Below are 12,229 nucleotides of genomic sequence, written 5' to 3'. Positions count from 1 at the left end.
GGGATTCTCCACATGCACTTTAGCAAAAGCCTAACCTGATTGGCTATGATGGAAAAATAAGAGAACTGTGAACATGCACAGGTAAAAAACAATACCTTGTCTGCACACGTTCTTGGCAGCCAGAAGAATGGGCACGCCATTAAACAGTTAATGGGGATTATGTTATGTGGCATGGATATCAGAGATACAAGGTGAAGACTGCAGATTATACTTACGCAAGCATATGAGAATATAACATTTATCCTGTTTCAACAGATTCCTATGTGTATGGCACTGGAGAAGGCACAGACTGGGTGAAAGTCAATGAAGACAACACTGTAAAGTGACAAAGCGTTTGCATCTATTTTGTCTGGTAATCTGAGAACCCGCTTTGAAATGCGGGCAAATCCCAAACATACCTACTACAGGCTCTTTGGTGTCTCTTATGTACAGAAAACCTAAAGTAATAAAAAAAGAAAAGATTCCCCCAGTCACTATTGTTATATTACAGTAGATATTTGCATAGTTACATGGGTCAAGCATTGGTCCATGTATACGACATACCCGACCAATGCCCTTAGAAGATGGAAATCACTGAAGTAGATACAGCTACTCCAGTCCTCGCCACTTGCTTGCTGAGCGGTTTCACTTCTGCTTACCGAACAGAGGAGGGAGGCCGCTCAGGACGGGTGCCATTTAGAGAATTTTTAGCATTTTCTAAATAAATGCAAAGCATTCTCTGATTGAATGAGGTGCAGAGGCGTTGCTAGGGGGGTGCGGACCGCACCCGGGTGACACCATCCCGTTTTTTTTTTGCCGACATGCCCAGCAGGTGACACCTGCCAGAGGGGTGACACCGGGGCCGCCGCGCCACTAAACACTGTACTGTATTTATTGGAGCGGTGCGGGGAGGCTGCCTGTAACATTCCTCAGTCAGGCCATCCCCGTTTGATGGGGAGTTGGTGGGCGGAGCTGTGGGTGTGGCTGCCTCCTCTTCTCCTCCCACAGACTCCTTCACCATCGATGATGCTGCAGCTCAATCAGCTAGAGGTGAGGACACAGCAGCCCCACCCACAAGCCTGGGTCTTCATCTGCATTCATGCTATGTAAGTAAGTTACTCTGCAGTGTCACTACATAGAGTTCCAAGATGCACTGTGCCACCACTGCCTACCTTGTATCACCCAGCCTGCCCTGTACCACCCCAGCCTGCCTTGTGCAATGCCAGCCTACTCTGTACCACCCAGCCTGCCCTGTGCAATGCCAGCCTACCCTGTACCACCCCAGCCTGCCTTGTGCAATGCCAGCCTACTCTGTACCACCCAGCCTGCCCTGTGCAATGCCAGCCTACCCTGTACCACCCAGCCTGCCCTGTGCAATCCCAGCCTGCCCTGTACCACCCCAGCCTGCCCTGTACCACCCCAGCCTGCCCTGTACCACCCCAAACTTTCCCATGCCACCCCAACTTGCCCTATACCACCCCAATCTGCCCTATACCACCATAACTTGCCCTATACCACCCTAACTTTCCCTGTACCACCCCAACATTTCCCATGCCATCCCAACTTGCCCTATGCCATCCTAACTTGCACTATACCACCCCAACCTGCCCTGTGCCACCCTAACTTGCCCTATACCACCCCAACCTGCCCTATGCAACCCTAACTTGCCCTATACCACCCCAAACTACCCTATATCACCTATAATGCAAAGGTGCATTAAGGTGAAAAACCTTAAGGCTTTAAAACCACATAAGGTTTGCTGGGCTGGTTTAATTTGGTGCTTGAAATTGCTTTTGATGATTCATGCTGTATGCAGCTACTAAGGACACCATGGAGCAACTGCATAGGATGGAAGTTTAAAGTATAACCCCAGGTACCCAGTTTAATCTACTACTGTTAAACTTCATATATGAAATCCATTTAAAAAGCAGTCACAGGTTATAAGTGAAATCAACTGCTACTGTGCAAAAGTTATAATCTGCCTTTAATGTAATCCATAACAACCAGATTCAGCAGGCTTTTCATGGTGATCCTCAGAAGCACTTCAGCTTTAAAGGGCAACTCCACTTTCATGGGAGAAAAAAATTGCAAAGAAAAAAAGAAAAAAAAAGAAGAGAGATAGCATATACAAATGTGACAAGTCATATTGTAATTGGATGTTAATAAAAAATTACCCTTCCTTTTCATTCTGCAGCTCTGTAATTTTATGTAAAGTGCAATGCAATATGGCTACATGGAGGCGTTCTGTACATAGAATGTGTATAGAACAACCCACCCCAGAAACATAATTTTCTGCTTGTGTGATTGGCTCACTGATTTTCCCAGAAGTCTACACTAAGACACACTACAAGTTAGAGCTGCACGATTAATCGCGAATTGATCGCGATCTCGATTCACCCCCCTCCGCGATCTCCAGGCCGGATGACCCGCAATTTTCGGTGCGGCCATAGGAAAGTCCCCGGCTTCGGCCTAGCTCCGGAGCGGTGGCCATCTCGTCAGGAAGTGAGGTTTCGTCACCACCATCTTGCTCCACCCCACACTCCTGCACAGTAATGTTAGTAGGAAGGGGGCAAGCGGACATCTTGTTACACCCTACAGAGTTTTAAATTTCACAGATTTCAACACAAAACAGAGCTTATATGCTTAAATACAGAATATGTAAATCTGACAGACTGTTTACATGTTAAATTTTAAAAGCAGCAGCAAACCTTACATTCTTCCTAATGTGACAGAACACCTCTGATTTTCACATTTAGTTAAATGTGAAAATCAGAGGTGTTATTTCACAAGCATGTAAGGTAAGCAGGTTTGCTGCAGCTTTTAAAAATGTTTAACATGTAAACAACCCGTGAGATTTACATATTCTGTATTTAAACACATAAGCTCTGTTTTGTGTTAAAAATAACTTTAAATACATTTTTTTGAGCATCGTGAGAGAATCATGATCTTCATTTTATGCAAAAGAATCGCGATTCTCATTTTTCCCAGAATCGTGCAGCTCTATTACAATTTTTGGCATCGCCTGCAACAAAGATGTAATTTCAGGTAAGATACTCCCAATAGGAAGTAACATCTAAAGGGGTGCAGACCCTGCAACTTTCCTCATTCAAGCCCCGATACTGCAGCAGCTGATTGATAATTATGAAACCACTCCCATTAGGCCCCTTTCACACTGGGATGGCGTCGGCGGCAAAGTGCCGCCATTTTTAGCGGCGCTTTACTGTCAACTTTTTTTACCGTCCTGCTAGTACACCGCTCCATGTGAAAGCCCTCGGGGCTTTCACACTGGAGAGACAGTAGCGGCTGTTTCAGGTCGCTGTGCAGGCGCTATTTTTAGCGTTATAGCGCCTGCAAAGCGACCCAGTGTGAAATGGGTCTTAGACTCACTTAGCACAGATGAACACACGGGGATTTCTTCAGAATAATAAAAGGTAGGAATCTGCAACAAAGTTGCAAAGCCACCTCTCAGGCCGATAGCCAATAAGACCCCATATTCCTCCCCTGCACTTGAAAGTATTCAAAACTTTAAGATCTGCATTTTTGGATACTTTCTATTTTTTAAAACTGGCACTTTTAAGATGCCAGTAATCCGGGAAGTGATGTAATGACATCGCTTCCAGGATACTCGATCCGAATAGATCATCGCTTTGTTCGGGTCTTCGGCCAGCTGGCGGACATGCTGGCTGGTTGCTCGGACCTCCCGTTGGGACAGCAGAGCCAAGCCAAGTGGCAGAAGGCCGCGGGATGTCCCCTCATGTCGTTTTTTTTATTTTTATATAATTGACAATTTTTTTATTACGTTTTTTAAAAGTAGAGGAGAGAGAGAAAAAAGTTCTAAAGAGAATAAATTCCAACCAACTAGGCTCGTAACCCGAGGAGATGTGGACCCCATGGTAGGGAAGAGATGGGTGCCCCAGGCAGTCAAGGGGGGTTCCACCCGAAGGTACCATCCTTCCCATACGATTTTCTAGGCGGGCTGACAGACTGCAACAAGCTCTACGTCCTTAATTCTGGTGTAGAGATTCGAGAGTATTGGGGAATGTCGGCTTTTCCAGTGTAACGCCACCAATTTTCTTGCTAGTTCGAGGAGCTTGGGAGGGAGAAGTCCAAGTAGGAAGAGCTTAGGGGAGAGGGGGACATCCACCTCCAACAGCTAAAGGAGAAGGCCCTGCACCGAGCCCAAATAGGGCTGGAGAACTGGGCAGCTTCAATAGATATGGAATAGCATGCCCCGGTCACGGAGACATTTCCAACAGCGGTCCGAAGCCAATGGGTATATGGCATGTAAACAAGACGGTGTTAGGTACCATCTATAGAGCACAATATAAGTGTTTTCTTTGTAAAAGAGTGCATATAGAACTTTTAGTTACACAGGACCATACAGCTCTCCATTGTGCAGGAGACAGTTCCTCTCCGAGGTCTTCTTCCTATTTACGCATGTAGCTACGTTTCCCCAAAGAAAGTCTGTCACCAGAATTACATTTTTTATATATATCCGAGGTTAGTCCTCTCTGAGGGGCCCGAAAGGACCACTCTCTCAAATGGAGACGGCATGGAGAACTGTAGTGTTGGGGCGAAAGTTAGAGCATAATGCCGTATCTGAAGGTACCCGAGGAAAGCAGTGCTAGGGAGGTCATATTTGGCTTTAAGTTGGTCAAAGGATAGTAATGCTGTCAGGAAAGGCATAGCTGTCCAGCAGGAATTGCATGCCAGACACACGCATTCACGGCGCGTCAGCGCACGCACCCGTCACCAACATTGGCGCCAAAGGGGCTATTTAAAGTGAGTGCACCAAAGGCTCCTTGCTGTTTGGTCTGTGTGTCTGAACCCTGTAACCTGAGGACTTCTGATCTTGAACCCGGCTTGCTCTCACTAACCTTGTCTGCTTGATATCCTGACTTGGGCTTGTTTTGGACTGCTCTTCTGTCTACTGCTCTGCCTGATCCACCTGAACGCTACCGACCCGGCATCTTCTTCACTGCTTGCTGCAGTTCTGCTCTGCAAATCGCACCAGTTCCTGTGTCTTCTACATGTCAGGCTCACAATCCAGGTATGTGACAAATGCCCTAGTTACTGGGTTTACTAGGTGTCCGTAGTGAAAAAAGGTTGTTCTGTAGCCAGGGAGAAATCATTTGGTAGGTTAGACTGTTGGGTAATTTAGTGTTATAAAGAAAGGCTGCGACTAAGGAGGCCTCAGATTGAAGGGGATTAACACGGTTTAGTTGTTTCCAACTAAACCATAGGTTCATGGTATGCAATAGAGAGGTGGAGGGGACATCAGCATTCATGTTTAATGCCGTTTGTAATAACAGCAGAGCGGCTGCCGAGTTACATCAGTTGTTATTACAATAAAGCAGACTGTTCACTCTAAAGAACGGTAGCGGGGTGATGCCTGCAACTGCAAACATTACCCCGGTAAAACCCCTAGAAGCAATATCGGTAATATCTGTCTATTTTGTAACCAATACCGATTTTTTAGAAAATGCTGATATCGGCCTGCAATAATCGACCTTACCACTAAATTGATCCCTAGTACATAGATCACCCAGAGGGGAATGTTTTTGTCTCAACAAAAGTGGAATTACACTTTAAGGAATCGATTATATACTGTGCAGCCTCCCTCTCATCTTCAACTGTTTGTGACCAAAGCTGAGTTCACACATGTCCGACTGAAGTTTGCAGTGTGTTTCTGTTCACTGGTTCAGGTGCAAATTTTCCCTGAATTCGCACCTGAACCAGACCCAGAAACGCACAGGACCTTTTTTCAAACTGCACTGCAGCCGTCTCGGACATGTGTGAATCGCCTCCTTTGAAAGTCGTTCACATGTTACGCGAATTGGTGCAGTTAAAAACACAGCCTAAGGCTTCAGCAGTTTCAGGAACAGGCAGAGCTGGACTCAGGGAATACACTGGGTGCATTTGCAGAGGCTCAAAATCGGGGCTGTAGACAATAAACAGGTAGACCATATGCACTAACTGTAAGAAGGTAGGTTGCCAGCAGAATGTACAAGCAACTCCCAGGTTACCAGTACCAGCCTTCAGTTATATTCTAGAGCTCATATGTCGAACCTAATTTGGCCCGTCAGGCCTTGTCATGTGGCCCCCCCACCCAGTTTTGCACCTGGAATGTAGCAGAACTTTATTCCATCACCTCTGGCTCTCACCCTCTGCTCCCTGTTGCCGCCTACCTGTTGACACAGAAGCCTTTTATATTTACAACAGACAACTTTGTTTTTCACCGGCTTTCAGATGTAGCAGATCTTTCACCGCGGGGGGCACTGCTCTCATGAGTGTGAGAGCCAGAACGATCTCCCTGCAAGGAGAGGCAGAGCTGCCTACATAGGGAGTTACTGGGGGGAGGGAGGGGGGGGTTGGTGTTGCACACTGTTCATAGCGCACCCCTAAACCCTGCACTCTGTACATAGCATAACTCTGCAGCATTCTCCTGAAAGCTGCACTCTGTGCATAGGGCACCCTAGAACTCTACACTTTATACATAACGCACTCCTGAACCCTGCACTCTATACGTAGCGCACCCCAGATACCTCAGGCAGCAGTACTGCTGATGCGGCACGGGAGGAAATTGAGTTTGACACCCCTTTTCTAGAGCCTTTGCAAGCCCAAAATAAATTGGTTGCGCTCTCAAATGCATTTGTCAATATGTCCTTGGAAGATGGAGTTTTGACCCAAGCTCTACAGTACTTCATGTACTGCTGCCTTATAAAGGGCAGGTTTATTGACAGTAATGGGCAAGAGGGGATGTGGCTAAAACACTAAAAGGTGAAATTTGGTTTTTCATAGTACGCTATCCAGAGTCTTCGGGTTCTTAGAAGTTCATTGAAGCCATATGACCTACACTCAAGTAATGCCAGAAGTTTTCATTCTTGCGGTACCTTTAGATTGCAATTTTTTATCTCCTGAATGTAATATTCATTAAACTATATTGGAGGCTTAGAGTGGAAGACTGGGGGAAGGCGCATTGCCTTGATTGATTAAAGGAGGACATCAGAGCCATCTACCTGTCAGGTCAATGACTAACATGTAACCTTAAACCCTCCATGCGCTATCCGATTTCTGAATGGCGAATAATTCATGCGGAAGGGACGTAAATAATCGCAACAATGTGTTTTATGGCAGTGTTCTGACCTTTACAGTTATATATGATCAGGCGAATCTCTGCTCCATCTCAGACTTAATGGACTCACTGCTCCACGATATCTGTACACCACAGGAAAATAACAGCACCCTTTATTAAAGGGGAAGTTCACCTCGGACCCTCAAAGAATTAAGTAAAAAAAATTAAAAAGTCACTGATGCATCATATGGGCAAATACATTTAAACAAGACATCTTCCCACATTCTACATTTTTACCAGGAAATAAGCTCTGGCTTTTGGAATTTTAATGTAAAAATAAATTCCTTGCATGCACCGCTTCCCTTCTGAAGCTGTTAACTACACTGTGAACAACCAGCAGTGACCCCAAGCCTAACACATCCATTGTGTGCTACACCTGCAGGGGTGTAGTGAGTGTTCAGATCGCCATTATTATCTGGGAAAATCTTGGAGAATGAGGCGGAGCTATAATCATGTGAAGTTTAGGGGGAAAGGATGAAAATGTATAAAATGATATCAGTTGCACAACAATATATTTAATAATATCTCCATACCCTTTCCACACTGGGGGGGGGGGGTGGCTTTTAGCAGCATATTATCCTTATTTAAAAAAACAAAAAGGGAATATATGATTTATTGTTTAATCAGCTTTCACCCAAATAGGCCAAAGTCCATGCATCTGTATGACTGTATAATAATAATAATAATAACAACAACATCAGTGAGTGACTGCAGAGGGCACATTAGAGTGTAAGCGCCTCTGCAGAAACTGATGTCAATGGCATAGTCTTCTCTATACAGCACTGTGGAATATGTCAGAGCTATATAAATGTATAAAATATTAGCGTGTCGGTGTGATGGGCACATTAGTGTGTACGTTCCTCTTGTTCAGAGACTAATGTGACTGGCTCTATGTTTTGTATAGCACTACGGAATATACCAGAGATACACAAGTCAAATAATATATAATGCAAGTCAGCATTATATAATGATACAATAAACAATGATCTGGAATTACTGTTATTGCATTATTATTGTGACCAAACTCTGTATGTAGTTTTCCTATCAGCCCTTTATTAATTAAGCAGAGTTTCTCAGCTAGTCTTAAATGCTCAGTTATCATGACATGTTTAAAAAGGTATGAAAAGCAAAAAAAATAAAAATAAAATGTTATAACACACACATAAAGAACAAAAATAGTCACTACATTGACCTAGTTTAACCTCAGTTCACACTCTGAACCAAAGCATAATCTATCACCAAGCTACAGACTTCATATCGAAGGCTGCAGGTTAAATGTTCTTATATCCATTTCCACCCCAAATTCATGAAATAAAACTTCACCAGGACCAAAACCTGCAAAAGATGGACCACCTGCAGCTGCAGAACTACAAGTTTTAGCATGACCAACCTAGGGTTTGTGGTTCTAAATTGTTCAGTGCTGTAGTAAATCAAATATCACTTCCCAGACTCCAACACCAAACCATCCAACCAGTGAGCAAAACAACAATTTTTCTGCAAATCACAAAGAGAAGCTTGAAGGACACTCCAACACAATCCAAATAATCAACGAGCCACTTGCATGCATAAATATCGACTGTCTCCATATGCACGTATCGCAGGTCTCTGCGTGCAAGCTGGTTCTTAGCATCGGTAACCATTGGAAAAAAAGGAATATGCAGAAAAAATAAATACTATTCTGATAACATTATAATAAACATAAGTCTGAGAATGTTTAGTTTACTTACAGAAAAACAAAAAAAGACAAGGTGCAGAGATAAAATGTAAACAAGTTATTGTAGAGCAATAGTTTCTGAAAAATGATTGCCACAGACCGATAAAGAAGAACAAAATGACTGAGCACTGGTGAACCAAGACAAAGAATGAGTATGATCGATTCGAAAGTGTGCGATATCAACTGGCAACCCAAAATTCTGATGTAAGTTTTTGTCATGTATTTGACAACTCCCACAACAAAATGTTTCCATAGGATTGCCCGTTTACTATAGGCTGGCTGGCCTGACTGCAACAAACTGTAGAACCCTGAGCTACGCAAGGTAGGGAACCGTCAAGCAGGCACAACATTTCGATGGTCAAACTATTTTTCAATGGATGAAAAAAATTATAGACATCTGCAGAATCTACATGGACAAACTAGTTGAGAAATCTACACATCACCAACCAGTTATCACAGACCTGTCACAAGGTGTGTAAACATTTTGCTCCAACATAAATTGTGAATAGTTTGGTCCTTGGTTTGATCTGGTGAAGGATCACTGCCCTATAATTAGTAATTGTGGAAAAGGTAAGTTGCCTCTTAATGCTGTTTTTAAACCCTTAAGACTACCTCACCATTGTCAGTGATGCTCCCATCAGTTTTGCTTCAAAAATTGAGCTGCAAAGATGTAGGTGTACCAATTTACTACAATATTCCAAAATACACATTATAATATTACGTAAGGTCCGCAGGCAAAGAAACGCAAGTAGCTGTCATTAATAACCTCATGGGGCTCATACAGGCTTCCCTAGCATCACAGCATCCCTAGCCTGCCTCTACAGAAGAAAATGGGAGATCTTCTCACCTTTAAAATGTGGAAGTCTTCTTGCAGTTAGGTGAGGTCCCGCTTCTGGACCATGAGGCTTCTTCTGGCGGTCCAAATCCGGAGTAGGGAATGATGGTGGGATGACCCCTTTTCTGTCTGTTTGGCCTCCTCAAAGAGGCAATAGAATGGGTCTCTGGAGTCTAATTCAGCAAACAAGACTTGAAAGAGAGATCACATGAGTGTTGCAGGGTGCATCCTGCAAGAGGCACGGAGGCGCCAGGTATATGGAAGACGACAGGTTGTGCCTTGAGGTTAGGCAGGGTGCAGGGATGCTGTCCTGATTAGGATGGTGCCCAGGGAAAGGGGCAGCCCAGTCTGCCCAGACCTGTGGTGATACTCTGTTATATATAGTAGGCTGGCTGGTAATTCTTCCTAGGGGTGATATTCCTTTTGAAGTGGGGTCCTAAGATCCAGGCTGTGGTGGTGAAGTGATATTTCGCCTTCTGCAGCGATGTGACCTTTTCAGCAAGCAGTTGATGAGATATTATGCAGGTTTAGGGTGACCTGAGGGCATCCAGTAAAGTCTTGAAGCCTGTTCTGCCTTTGGCTGGTACACGGGTTAAGCTCTATATTACAGCAGGTTTTGGAAGTAGCATTTTGGGAGATTCTGGATTGCTGTTGTCCCTTTCATAAGACATTGGTGTGCTCCACTGTCTGTAGATAGACTTTGTGGCAGAGCTTGGCCAACAGCAGGTTCTGAGGGGGCTATGCAGCCCAAAGTCTGCTCTTGAGGCGCTCTACTCTTTACAGTAAGTTTTTGGGGTGCAGACCAGATTGCACTGATATGTGCTGTCCTGTTTACTACCATCTGTTACAGTGCTGTCTTCTTGAGTGCTGCACTCTTTGCAGTCCCTGTCTGGAATAATATGCAATTTGCAGTCAGCTTTTGTGATAGCTTTCCTATTTTTGGGCAGGGTCTGGGGTGCTCCAGCAGCTGGTTTTCCTCACAGTTTTTTTTTTAATGAGTTGTCCTTTTGGTGGCAAGTTCCTGGGGTGTCTCTTTGTTGGTATGCAGTTCCTCCAGATTGCACTACGCTTTTATACTCCTTACAGTCATGTTTGGGGTGCACTTCTAATTGCATGAAGTTTCTATGCTCCGTAGCTTCAGGGGTCCTTTCACATTTACTATAGGAAGTGTGTTGGCATGCAGTCCTGATTGCACTGAGATATGGGGGGTGCTGTAGTCCTATACAGTCAGCATTTGGGGGGCTTTATAGTATACAGAGAGCTTTGGGGCTACAGCAATGATTGCACACAGCTTCTGAAATATTGCACCCACTTTGCAGCCTGATCTTAGTGTCTTTCAAAGATTTTGAGGTGCAACCCTGACAGCACAGAGCAGTGGTGTGCTCTCCTCAAAGTCTGCTTCTGAGGTAAAGCAGCTTATGGATGGCAACCTGATTTTAGGGTGTTCAATGTGGGGGTCACACTGGCTTCCTGCTCTCAGTTGGGTGTCATGCTCTCCCCTTGTTCTGAGTGGGGTTCCAGTCTCTCCTCCCGCCCTCAGGGGGTGCAGTGAGGGGTCACACTGTCTTCTTCCTCTTAATGGGGTGTTAATCTTTTCTTCTGTCCCTATATTGGGGTGTCAGTCATTGTTCGTGCCCTCAGTGGGGTGTCAGACTCTGCTCCCGTCCTCAGTGGGGTGTAGTGTGAGGTGTCGGGGCCCCTGTGGCCGGCAGCAGGGGCCAGTCCTGGCAGCGCACAGCGAATGCAATCCTCCTCCTCTGACTAAAGCTTCTCACGCAGCTGCTGCTGTTATTGTCGGTGGACGAGCACACAGGCGGGAGCGCGCCCGGCTTCGGGGGAGCTCTGGGCGGGGGCACACTTTCTACTATAGGACAACCGGAGAAGATTCGTGATATCGTTGCGGCTCCGTGACGTCATTATTGCCCGGTTCGTCGTGTATGTGTAAGCCCAACGCTGTGAGAAGTAATGGCGCCAGAGAGGCATACAGTGCCTCGTGCCTCAGGGAAGATGAAAAGTCCCAGCAACCTCTCTGCTAGTCCGAGGAAAGGAAAGTTGGAGTAAAAGACTGCCGACTATTGATGACTTCTGAAAATATGTCTCTTTCTCTTACCAGGGAGAGTGCCAGAGATTCTGACTCTCACCTACTGCAAACCTTTCTGTTCGCCTTCCTTATACATCGCATTTTCCTTACTGTCACTTCACCTTCCCTTCTCATTCCTTTCACCTCCATTTCAATTCACCTCACCTTTTCCTTCCATTCAAATCACTTTCACTTCACCTTCCCTTCTTCTTCTTTCTTTCGCTTCACCTTCCCTTCTTTCTTTCACTTCACCTTCCCTTCTTTCTTTCACCTCACCTTCCCCTTTTCTTTCACCTCCTCTTCGCTTCTTCTTTCACCTCACCTTCCTTTCACTTCGCCTTACTTTCAGCTAATTTTCCCCATCTCCGTCCTTACTTTCACTAATCACTTCACCTTCTCCGTCCTTAAATCTTACTTTCACATTCTCTTCTCCTTCCTTTCACTTCACATTCCCTTATTTTTTTCACCTCCCCTTTCAATTCACGT

General features: G+C 45.0%; 1 protein-coding gene across 1 annotated transcript in view; it reads right to left on the bottom strand.

The window, feature by feature from the left end:
- The window catches only part of FAM163B (family with sequence similarity 163 member B), a 156,304-nt gene extending 144,590 nt beyond the window's left edge, over positions 1-11,714 (bottom strand). Inside the window, exon 1 of the mRNA XM_040324162.1 lies at positions 9,676-11,714. The gene's annotated coding sequence lies outside the window, so the exon portion shown is untranslated. The remainder of the gene's footprint in view (positions 1-9,675) is intronic.
- Between the last annotated feature and the right edge of the window lie 515 nt (positions 11,715-12,229).

The sequence above is a fragment of the Rana temporaria genome, chromosome 9 (assembly GCF_905171775.1).
Source record: "Rana temporaria chromosome 9, aRanTem1.1, whole genome shotgun sequence".
Classification (NCBI taxonomy): Eukaryota; Metazoa; Chordata; class Amphibia; order Anura; family Ranidae; genus Rana; species Rana temporaria.
This window is presented reverse-complemented; position numbering and strand designations above follow the sequence as displayed.